This window comes from Ammospiza nelsoni, chromosome 6, assembly GCF_027579445.1.
Source record: "Ammospiza nelsoni isolate bAmmNel1 chromosome 6, bAmmNel1.pri, whole genome shotgun sequence".
Taxonomy (NCBI): domain Eukaryota; kingdom Metazoa; phylum Chordata; class Aves; order Passeriformes; family Passerellidae; genus Ammospiza; species Ammospiza nelsoni.
Window position 1 is genome coordinate 15,060,261 of NC_080638.1, and position 12,812 is coordinate 15,073,072.

Here is a 12,812-nt window from a genome sequence, read left to right on the forward strand (position 1 = left end):
GTATGAGCAGTGATACCACTATAGCACAAGTATTTTCCTTTTTAGAGAATTGCAGCATGATAAATAAATGAATAAAGACTTACAGAAATGTATTCCAGCACGTGTGTTGAGAAGCATTCTTATCAGAAATCTTGGAAATCACAATATTCCCTATGGCCCCCTAGTCTGCATTAAATATAACTAAAGACTGTAGTCATAATTTTTTTTCAAAACATGAAATGCATTTTATGCAACAATGCCTCAGATGAGACACAAACTCAACTGAGCTTACAAATATTAGACATTAGCACTTTGCATAGCCTTGTTTCAGCTAACAGGCCCTATTGGTAGCTGTAGATGCATTGAAACCCAGTTTTTAGATTAAAATTCATTAAAGATGTCTCACATTTTCACTGAAATGTCCATTGTTGGCTTTCTAGTAGTGGTGAGGGAGGAGGAAAGAGAGAAAAAATTAAGAAATGTGATAAGTAGTACCACTCCATTTGCCTCAGAATAGAAAAAAGATTTTGAGTTCTTCTGTAATTAGTTATAATTCCTCATATTGCAGTCAGAAGTGTCTGCCCTGACTCTTGATTCTTGAACACACCTCACCCTGATAAAAATGAGATGATATTTGATGATTTTGGTGGTTGCTGCCCAGGTTTTTTTTCTGCATTCATGAGTCAAAATGATTATTAGGATGGACATCCTAATAAGACATCCACAACAGGAATAAATAGATAAAAAAGCTAATATAAACAATCTAGTTTATTATTATTCAGAGGCAGAAGTTCACTTTTAAAGGCCTAGCTCTGCTGGTCTCATTCATGGTCACAAATCCACTTTGCAGCTCATTGTCATTAATATCAGAAAAGTACTGATTGTAAATAGCCACACAGGGAATAGGTAAAATTAAAGCCCCAAACCTCTAAATTTCTTCTAGGTTTTTTATTAATAGCCTCAGAAATCTGCTTGAGTGTTTTTGTGTCTGCAAACAATAATAAACAGGAAAAAAGGGGTTTGCATTTGCTCATTCATAAGCATATTCTTGTCTGTTTTTCAAGCAGGGTGTGATCCCATTAACTTGTTCAGTTGATAACCTCATATGACCCAACAAGTCCTCACAGAATGAACCCCTGGCTATTTTTTTTCTTCCTCCTCTGTGCCAGTGATTTCCTAATTCCTTCTCCAGTCAAGTTGCCTTGTCCAAAAAAAATCAGACTGTGACAACTGTGAGCCTATTACATGCGCATCTGCTTAACAAAGTATTGGAAGAGAATTGTTGATTTTTTGTGGGTTTTTTTTTTCTCTGAGGGGGAGGGCTTGGGGTCAGACTGAAGTGCTAATGATTTTTTTGTTTCAGAGTTTTTGTTTCTGCTTTTCTAATAAGGGCTTAACAATGGTATTTTGGAAAAAGGAACCTGTTGAAATATAAAAAATCACAAGCAGAGGTTAGTAGGAAGAAGAATATAATTTCTGTGCAATTCAAAGCCATGCTGCAAGGCATGTTTGCTAAAAGCAATATATTTCTTTTAGCAGAACCATTCCATAGTAGAAGCACTCACTTTGTAGTAGTCCTGTGAAATATATGTGAAAGGATTTGAGAAATTCTCTTCTATGCAAACAAACCTCATTGTGCCATTGTAAACTTGCCTGCAAATGGTAGACTGATATCCTTCAAGTAATTTTTTTATTTTCTAGAAGAAAAATACAAGATTGCCTGGTTTTTTTTTTTTGGTACTGAAAATTAATATTTCAAAAGGATGGAATGCTCACCCTTAGATGTAAAAATGGCAGAGAGAGGTAAAGCTAGAATTTCAGGTATTTCAGTTTTACTTATAGTAGCTGTCAGGCACCTAAGAGCTTTTCATGATTCTCATAGCCTGAGTGAATTTTCTGAGCACTGGCCTGGTACTGCTTAGAAAAGGTGTGAACTTTTCAGGCAAATCTCTCCATGAGATCTCTCAAACCCAAACCCAATAGGAAGAACATTATATTCCATCTAGAAGTCACAGTGCCCTCTGTCAGGAGTGCAAAAGGATCCCATGGGCTGTCTGCCTATGAACTTCATTACAGAAATGATAGATGAGTGTATACAAAGCACTGAGAATAGAAAGTAAGCTATTTTATAGCAAAGATATTCAAGAATCTGAATTTTTGAGTATGTGTTTCTCAGAATAGGATTTCATGGGAGATGCTGGGGTTGGAAAGGATCAAACAAGATATCAGTATTCAGCAAACTAAAATTTCCAAGTCTGAAAAGTGAGCATAGATGGACAGCTGTGATGTGTGCAAGACAGCCTGGCACTAATGAACAACATTGCCAACAACGCTGACAGCATTTCACTGATTTCCTGTGCTCAGTGTAGGTATTGAAAAACTAATACATTAATGGTGGACTACTAATGTGAATTAAAAACTAGAGACACACAGCTTTCAGTCTGCCTTTCCTTCTGTCACTTATTTTGTACTGCCTGAATGAGCTATTACCTTCTTGTTTCCCCGAGATGTTGGTTCACAGGGGTAGAGTGAGCAGACTCAATTTCACTGAAAGTAATGGAGTGAGATTATCCAGAATTATTTCCAGTGGGCTGAGTTTGTTACATTCCTTCTGTTGTGAGAATATAAGTAAACAACTAAACACCTTTACTGAAAGCTGAGAATCTTCACAGTCATCACCTCTTCCTATTTCCTTGGATTAGTCCAGCATTTTGGGTTTAGCCATGCTCAATTAACTCATCCAGGAATTGGTCCAGTCAGAAATAGTTGATTTAAGTGAGATAAACTGGGCATCTGTTTGGAAAAAAATGATTATACAAAATATGCTTTCATCGTGAGAAAATGAACTGCGCTGTCTCCATATTTAAAAACATATGCTTCTAAATAGATTCCCTTCCTTTGAAAGCTCAAGAAACAGAAAAAAAGTAACATTGAACCTGAAAATGAAACAAGCAGGTATGAAGTAAAACTCTAGTAACCGGTGTGTTAACATTTTAATGTACTGGAACTGGACCTACATCAAACCACTGTATAAACTGCATTGAATTAAAGCGATTAAACCCAGCAATAAAAACAACCACTGCAGAAATGATTGAAATATGTAGGGTGCTTGTGTTTGCACTGGTGGCAATAAAAATGCTGCCATATTTAGTCACTGATTTGCTTTAGGATAGAAATAAAATCAGCTGACAACACTCGCCTGTTTTGTTTCATTTACTAAAGATTTTTCTCTTAAAAAATAGATCTAAAATTAGAGACATGGTTAATAATTAAGAGGGAACATCCATGGAATTGGAGAATACACGGCAATAAATATCTTTGGCAGGTGATTAAATACTAAATTGGAACTGAAGCTCTTGATAACCTCAGAATCTCTTTATTGCAAGTGAACACCAATGCTTCAGATACTACTGCTGTGATACTGCAATATGAATCAAGATGATAGCAGCAAAAATAAATAATAATTTATTGCAGATGGTTTTTTCCTGATCTCTACTGCATTTGAAAATATTTTTATATCACTTTTTAGGTTGATGAGCCAATTAATCTGTAGTTAACAGCAGAACTAAGATTTTGTATTTTCAAATGGGCCTCAGTCCAGCCTCCAAGAACAGGCAAATATGGATGCAGTGAACAGATTTTAAGTTTCTACATGGAGCACCTCAGCTATTGATCTCCCTAAAGTTCATCTATGGACATCCAAATTTCAAGAGCTGGATATATTCTCCAAAGGAGGCCAGTGATTGAAAGCCATGTTGCAGATTTAACTATTTGTAGCACTTAAAAAACACCTGTTGACAGGTGTAAAAAAGGGGGTTTATTTTTCAGGATGGTCAAATAATCATATCGTAACGTATATCTTCATGTAATCACATTTTAATATTCCATCAGGCCTCAACTGAACCTCTCATGCTATTCAAAGTATCCATTTCCAGGTAATAAAGGAAAATTTGCCAATAATCTGTGATAAAATATGAACGGTACTGCTAATTCAAGTAGCACAGATGCAGCATGTGCCAATTTAGAAAATATGTACAGGCAAAAGGCTACCAGAATCAATCCAATTTGTGCTGAAGTCACGGAAATGTTGGCTTCAGATGTAGCTTATTTATGTACAGTTTACAAAAGAAAATAGGAGCTAACCAATCTATCAGAAGCAGACATGCAAAATGGCCCTTAAACCTCCTCATGGAATCCAGATTCAGGAGAGCTAAGAGGATAAAAAAAAATTTAAAAGAAGGAAAAGGATGTAATAATAGATGTACAGTAAACCAAATAAAGTAATTTCAAAATGACTCGAGAGCAACAGTAAACGAGAAATGCCTTTGGGTACACCATCTGTTTATCCATTCCATATTATACCTTTTCATCACAATTACCTAAAGTGGTATATTTGTGTTTCTGTAATGTATGGAATTCATTACATAGTTTTGCAATGAAATTATCACACTGTGGCTGGGACATCTGCACCCTGTCATATATCATTCTATTCATTTCTAGTTAATTTAATCCTAATATCTGCCTACATGACAAGACAGATGTTCGGCTATACTGTATCTTCCATAGTTTTCTGCCTTGAAGAAACTTTAAGTCACTGAAAGAACTGACATCTTTCAAACAGACATCTCACGGGTTTGAGAAGTATGTGTGTGCAGATGTGTGTGTGTGTATGTTTGTGTTTATATGGCATGTTCTTTTTCTTAAGAAATGTGTTTTACAAAACAAAAACCTACTACAGCAACTTTTAAATACAAACATTTTTCACTCCATGTTTTCTTTTGAAAAATGAGCTTTACTTGGTATATTTTTTAATACCATTCATGAATACGTAGTATTTATCTCTTTCAAATTACCTTTTCACTTGAATGAGATTGATCTTTATTTTTTTCATTGCCGATTAGAAATTTTGGGCCAGTCTTCCTCTTTGCCTTTTGAGCCTCGGCCCCCAAGACACCAAAAGTCAATCAGCTTTCTGGCCAGCAGCCCTGCACATCCTGTCAGACACGGATAGCCAGCCAGAAGAAGATATTGGATTCCACGTGCTTTAAAGCTATTAAAAGCATCATGCAGATGGATCCATGCCATTGGTCACTGGTAGGATGTAGAGAAACTTGGAGCATGGGATAAGGTGTGTGTGACCACAAATGTAAAGCACTCCTTGTCACCACTCCTGTCACACTCCTCCTCAAGTGGTGCTGTCAAGGCTGTCAAAGAGCTTTGCTGTGCTTCCACTTATAGCACAACATCTTCAGACCAGATTTGCAGAAGGTCTTAGGCAGGCTCTGACACCCATTCCCCAGCAGCTCTATCCCATTTGCCACTCCTCAGCCCCATCTTAAATTCCTTTAAGCAGAGCAGCACCTGACAGTATTTACAGGTCTGCAGCTCTGTCATTTAAATCCTTTTCTTAAATACACTTATGCATGTTCCCAAAATCTCAGCTCTATCCTATGAAGCTGTTAGCTGGGTAAATACTGGGAATATCATCTGATGGCATTTTCCTGTCCTACAAAATACATAGGTGTTTAGAGGCCCCTAGGTTGGGTAAAAAAAGGTTCAAAATATCCAACACAACTCAGACAAAACAGAACTCTGTGCTAGAAGGGGATACTTTCATGGTAACTATTTTACAACACTTTTGAAGAATATGTAAGTTTAAATTCTATGCCTGTAAGCTGCCAGATAAGCCAGAAATAAATTATACCCAGCTGTTGTGTTGGATAACAGAAACAGATTGCGTAAGGGACACCCAGATAAACATGAATTGATTTAGGGTATTAATTATCTAAAAATGGCAACTGCTCTTCAAGTTGTTTGGCTGATGATGTAGAGGGTGAAATAATTCAGTTAGCTTATATTCACCTCTGGCATGAAGAGAATTTAAGGGGAAAAAAAAAGCCTTGAAATTGCATCTAGCCCATGGAATGGATTCTTTTAGTGTCCTCACAATTTAGGACCATGATATCATGATACAATTTATAGCAGGACTATGTTAAACAGGGATATCAGGCTAGAGGCTGGCTAACATTTGTTAACACCCATTTATATTTTAAAATGGAATGTTTGCTTCATCTGAATAAATCAGTAGTCACTACTTTTCCCCTGGAGTCTGTGAAATCCAGAAAACAAAAATCACTGCTTGCTCTGTGTGTTGGTGTCATTGTGACATCATTTTCAAAGCTTCATAAAGACAGATTGATAAAAAAAGCAAACAGGTGCTGAGGTGTTTCAAACTAACAATAGTTCAGTGAACACCAGTATCTCTGGGCTGCACAATAATTATGTAAGCCTCTCTGCAAACAGTACAGCACACGACATTTGCTAACAATTATCATTTGTGTCTATTTCCACAGGCTTAGGAAAGGAAATAACTGTGGTATGTGCTGGCAAATATAGCATGTTCTGACTCCGTGGCATGAAACCTTCAGTTTTTCAGTAGTGACCACTGCAGTTTGGATGGCAAAGCCAATGGCTCCAGTAACAGCTTTAATGAAACTCCGCTGCAACCAAAAATCTCAGCAGCCACCAATGACAAGCTCTTAGGAGCCCCAGCCTTCTCCTTGCTGAAGAAGTGCAAAGGGATGACTGTGAGGAATTAAGCCAAATTCCAGCACAGAACGGCTGTGTTGGTAGGCTGCCTAATACATCTGAGAGGTTTTAGGTTTCTAATATGGAATGGATTAACATTGGCAGACGGCCTAACACCCTCGTGTGATATGGAACAGTAGCATAAACCCTGGGATTTTTGGGGGATTCTAAGATTATTTGTTTACTGCATTTACATAGGGTTTTCTTAAAAAAGAAAAAAGGAAAAATCAAAAAGTATAAAAAACCCTTAAAGAAATGGGAATTCCTGACTAAGACTGCTGCCTGCAATTCTCAGCATGGAGACAGCCTTCCCCCTTGGAGAGAGTTTGGTCTGTTTGGCGACATCAGGTAACAGGGTTGTTCAGTCAAAAATATATATGTACTTAAATGAAAAGTGAGATATAACTTGAGTGAACAAAGAGTTTATGAAATAAAAGTATGAAGTACAAAAATAAATTTTTAGGAAAGTGAATATCCAAAATTATTAGATAAATATAGGTTGCTCTGTAGATCCTGCAGGGAGACTCCCGAAAAAGTAAGCATTTGAGTTTCAATTAGTAAGCATTTCAATTTCAATCAATTTAAATTTCAAATAAGACCTTAAATAGTAAAGTTTTTTTCTTACTTCAAGGATTTTCAAGTGTCATTAGATGTATGCTCTTTGCAAGAATGGTTCATTTCTCTTGCTGCACTGTTTTTGTGGATGATGACTCAAATTATTCTGGTGACAGTGCAGGTTTTTGACCTCAGGGATGTATGTGATGATAATATTTTGGAAAGTTTTAAAAGTTCTTAAAAATCTTGAGTAAAAAGATTTTTAAGTTATCGTTTCATAAGGCAAAAAAATCATTGAGTTTTTTGCAGCTGGAAGTTGTTTCTTCTTTAATTCAGACCAAGAAAGGGATGAAATGTCGTGTTTTCTAGTGTTGAGAAGGGTTCTCTTTTTTTAGAAAAGAACTTTAAAATACTCTTTTGGTTTCCCTTTATTGTTCCCTCATATATATTATATATTTATATGTGAAACAATAGACACACTGATTGAATTAGAAACCTAGAAGTCAAATTTCCAAAATTCAAGCCCCAGACATGGAATCAACCTGTTGTGCAATCTTAACAGATTTTTAACAATACATGTTTAGGAACTTCATTGGGCAACAATCTAGTAGCTGCGAACCTTAGTTGGCTCCAGGGTGAGCAGATGACTGAACAGGGGTTTAGAGGAGTTTTGAAGTGGAAAGAGTAAATTAATTAAATTTTTCCTGTGGATAAAGCATTAAACGTCTTTCAAGTTTGTTCCAAAGAACATTAAAATGTACCTGAGCAAAAGTTCTACTATTTAGACAACTCCTAAAGACCGGTAAGGCAAAAGCAGAAGAATCAGATGAATACAGAGGAAGGTTATGGTGTCTGAGTCTGTACTTGTCACAATATAACAGATTGATAAATTTGAACTGCAAAAGTTCGAGATTGCAGCGGAACAAGACTCTCATTCATCCTCCTTCGTCTCTTTGCTGAAGCATTTGAAAATTAAAATTTAAAAGTACATTCTTTAAGTAAAATCACTGGATTAAATAATCTTGGATGAATATCACCACAATGATTATAATTATTTTACCTGTTCCTGTATAGATAAAGGACATCAGTCTTTTATTCCTTTAAATTGTCAGAAAAAATAACAATAAACAGAAAAGTAAAAGCACCAAACAAATTTTTCTTCTAGTAGGTGCAAGTGTAAAGGCCTGTGTGTAATTTGACAGTGATTTTAAGGGTCTCCTTCTGTACTAAAACCCTGTGTGCAAGGGTCATTGAACCAATGCAGATTCATAACTTTAAATAAAGTCAGTTGGAATTGAGTTCCCATTCCCATAAGAACCTAAACGTTCTCCAGGATAAAAACATAAATAAATACACAAGGATTGCATCTAACATTGTGAGAAACATTTGTCATAAAACTCATCTGGTTTCAAGCCCTTTTCTGCAAAACACAGGACTTCAAAATCAGACAAGATTCAAGTGAGCTGGTGTTGATGGATGGCTTTGATATATTACATGTAAAGCACATGGTTACGTTTCTTCCCTCTCATAGCCAAATACAGTTTTAATAGCAAGGAACAACCTGGAGTGGCTTTGTCTCTTTTAGAAATTTTTAAAGCAAATAGTGCAATGTAACCTCAGTGCCCCCTGGGAGTCTACAAAGCTGTCACACTATCAGTCTATAAAAATATGGAACCATGCTAGAAAACTTCTTTTAAGTAAGTATTCACTTTATTCCTACCTGAAGAACTCAACACAAATCAATGGATGAGGATAAACAGAAGGAAAATAGTCATATAGACCAAAATTGCATGTTATACTTGATTTAACAAATGTTGGATGTTCAGAGGAGTTGCACAAAGTTAAGATGACATATAGCACTCTTCATGGATACTCTACACCAATTCTTTGTGCAAATCCTTGGGTTTTAGTCTTTATTTTTAAAATTCCCAAAATAGCAAGATAACTCATGTTTTCAAAATGCTGTTCTAGATATTAAATGCATTCAGGACTTGTCCCCTCTCCTGATTCCTTGAAGGCCTCATTCACTACACCTGTAAGTCAATTTAGCTCCCTCTGTGACACAAGTGATCCCTCTGACTGATTAGACAACCTTTGGTTTCACCCCACTTGCAGCTCTCTGAGCCAGTGGGTAGCTCTGGAAAGTGCCCTAAAAAATGAAACCAGTTGAGGTTTCAACCTGACAACAAGCAGCACTATTTTTTTCCTGTTAGTTTTTATACATTTAAGTCATTAGGGAACTCTGAATGTATCAGTTTGTTGCCTCGATAGCAAGAGGTAGCTGCTAAGTTTATTTGGTTTATACTTGGTGATTAAGGGAGACCGATTCTCTTTTCCTGCCCTTTGAGGGAGCTTATGGTGTTATGGGGGGCATGTCAGCAATAATTAACAAATATCCTGGTTGAAATCCCAAAAGATACATATTTTTATAAGTAATTCCCCATGGAAAAACTTAAAAAATGATGTACTTGTTCTGAAAATGCTTCAGGCCTTCTCTAAATAGATTATATTGCTGGTATTTTTAAGAGTGCATGACTTGAGGTGCACATTTTGCTTGCAACTCATAAAATGATAGTACAGTTATGTGAGGGAAAACACAGGAATAATCTTCAGTGAACTTCAACGTCTCACAAAGGGTTTATCACTCAGACAATAACCCAGATTCCTATTTTATTCAATTGTAATGCAACTACATGATAGTTTCTTAGGTCATAACCAAAAATATATTTTATTGGCTTCAGACTCCCTGCATTTTTTTTGCAATTTTCTTAGGTAGACTTTAATCTCATTTGGACTGCATGGATTGAATTTCTTTTTCTCTTTAGATGTTAGACTTTTTTTGTAGTAAATATTTCATACTGCACACTGCCTTAAGCATTATGGTGGGTGTGCTTTGCACTCCAGTTTTCCTAGCAATGTGGAATAATTGCATCACTTAGCAGGATATCAACCGCAGATGCAGCCCTCATAACAATAACCTGTGTGTCAGCTGAATTAAAGATGCCTCCACTTCTTAGTTGCAATAAGTTTTGCCTAATTTAAAAGAACTGAATATCAGATATGAAAAATATTGGTCCAAACCCAAACAACATTACCTGTTCCATCTCCTACCTAGAGGCCAGTGAAAGGGAAAGGAGAAATTAATGGAAAATACAGCACATATAAATTGAGGTGAAAACAGAAGAGGAAAAAAAATGAGAAGAGACCAAAGGCTAGAGGAGAAAACTTTGAATACAGACAGTAATTCAGTTAACTTGTAAGCATGGATTGACACTGGTTTTTCATGCCAGTCTGAGGTTCTGCAGTGGTATTAACCCCAGGTCATACATGAAATTTCTTTGGATACAAACTTGTTTAAAACCCTCAAGACTTTTAGACACCCAGCTAAGAAACTTGGACTCCAAGAAGTATCCCTCTTATCCATCCCAGTAGCTGTGACCTACTTTTCTTATGGTCCACTGCCTTGCTGAGCTAATGCTGCACATTCCCAAAAGTGAGCTCCAACATGGAAAAGCTCACAGTGCTGCCACTATGGCACAGTAAGCAATGTGCCCCTATAGATGCTGGGCTGGAGGTTTTTCAGTCAGGACTACTTTGAATAGTGGCAACCTGCTGTGTGCATTCCCAAGCAGTTTAGGAGCATCAGCTTAACCTCATACCACTTTTATCAGGTGAACTCATAACTGTTAAGTGATTCATCCTATTATTACATAAAAAATCTACAGCTAACTTGGAATTGGATGCCATATTTTCTAAATATGAAGATATTATTCATCAAACCATATTTTTTACCTTGAAGGGCTATAGTTTAACTCATGTACTTCTAATCATGTATCAAAGATCTATCTTTCCCTGCACATCACAGCAAGTGCAATGAAACAATACAGGCTGGTTCTTTAAACAGCTATTTATGGCACTTGTATTTATAACACGTGTCAAAATGGGAAGGCAGAGGTTGAGAGAAACAGATCCAAGAACAAAACTCCTTGTCCTTCAGGCAGTGAAGGTCAGGGCACATAATGGAGCAGTCACACTGACCCTCCCAAGGGAGCTGCATTTGACACACCACGTTTTGGTGTTTTTTTCTGGTCTGTCATGAAGTTGTACAAAGCACTGAGCATAGTAAAGAGGCTGCCTTTTGACTAGATTTTCAAGAGGGAGATAAAGGATATAATCACAAAGATGATTATATTTTACATGCAGTGTTCTTCTGATTAATATTGATCTATCCATAAACAGCAAGAGCTCAAACAGCTGAGCAAGCCTGGATCCAGGAGCCTTTGCCCCATCACCCTTTCAAAAGTGACATATTATTAAAAAAAAATATTTTGCCCTCATGAGATATTCTGGGGCACAGGAAGATAACTAAATGTGAAATCTGGAGCAGGGATCCATGAAAGCTGCCACAGGGAAGTGACTGACTGTAACGTGTTAGAGATCTGCACATACCAGTAGAATCATACAGATGTACCAACCAGTGGGTAGTAGTCCAATCCCTTCTGTTCCTTCCATGTGGATAAAGCAAGAAGGATTAGACATAAGAGAAATTGCCTGATAGAAAGCAGCTGTTGCTTATCTAGAGACATGGCCTACTACAGGAGGCAAGTCCTTATGAGTTTGGAAAAGAATATTCTCCTGCCAAAATCAGAGCAGTTGTGTGGAGCCTTGTTGATTCCAAAGCACCCCTCAGTGCTACATCCTTCCTTCTATCCATGTCATTCACACAGCTATTGATCCATCTCTGATCACAACTATTTTCTTAAATATTCAAGAGAGGGTGAGCTACACCAAGCAGGACAGTGATGTCTAGGAGGAGGAGATTGTACCTCAGATTTCCAAAATCTTGCACATACATACCCTGCCTTCCTCACAATGGTTTTTATCCATATTCAGGGCCTTCCATTAATACAAACAAGTATCTCTGCAGTTGTGTTCCAGGATCTCTACCTGTCTGCCTCTATCTGTGCCTCTTGCACAGGTGCAGATCCTCTTGTTCTGCAAATCCCTTAAGAAAGTCAAAGCAAAGCAGCTTTAGCACCCTTCATAAGAGCAGGGATTCAAGAGCAGTCTCACTTCCATGCATTACTGCAGTTAGGATTCAGTAAAACTCAAATTAAGCTGATGCTGTAGAAAGCTGGGCTGGAATGTTACCCTGTGCTTAAAGCTAACGATGAGCATCTAAATGAAGAGTCATGTATTAAAATGATTTTTTTAAATCACCACAAGGATCCTAGCTTTACATTAAAAAATGCTTTAACATTAAATCACCTCTAAAGAAAAAACCCACACATTTTTAAATTAACAAAAAAATTGCAACATTAAGGTTCAAAAAAGATTTTTATAATATCAGAACTGTGCTCTAAACCTTGACCTGGAGTCTTAGATCTTATTTTTTTAATTTTCTGAAGTCTGAGTTGGGTTTTTTTTTCAGTTCATGAAGAAACTGAGACATGAAAATGGGATTTTTTAGCCAGTAACTCATACATTTAGATTTCTGGGTTTAGGTTTTGGAAAAAATGCACCTAGTTGTTTTCTTATTACAATACTGCTGGTTTTGTTCACCGGTCCATGTTTTTCTTGGAATGTGGTAATGTGGAATGTTTTAAATTAGAGGTTTTACTTTTTACTCTCCAATGTCTACTAAATAAGTCCATCATCTAATTCTAAAATTGTGAAGCAGCAAACATACA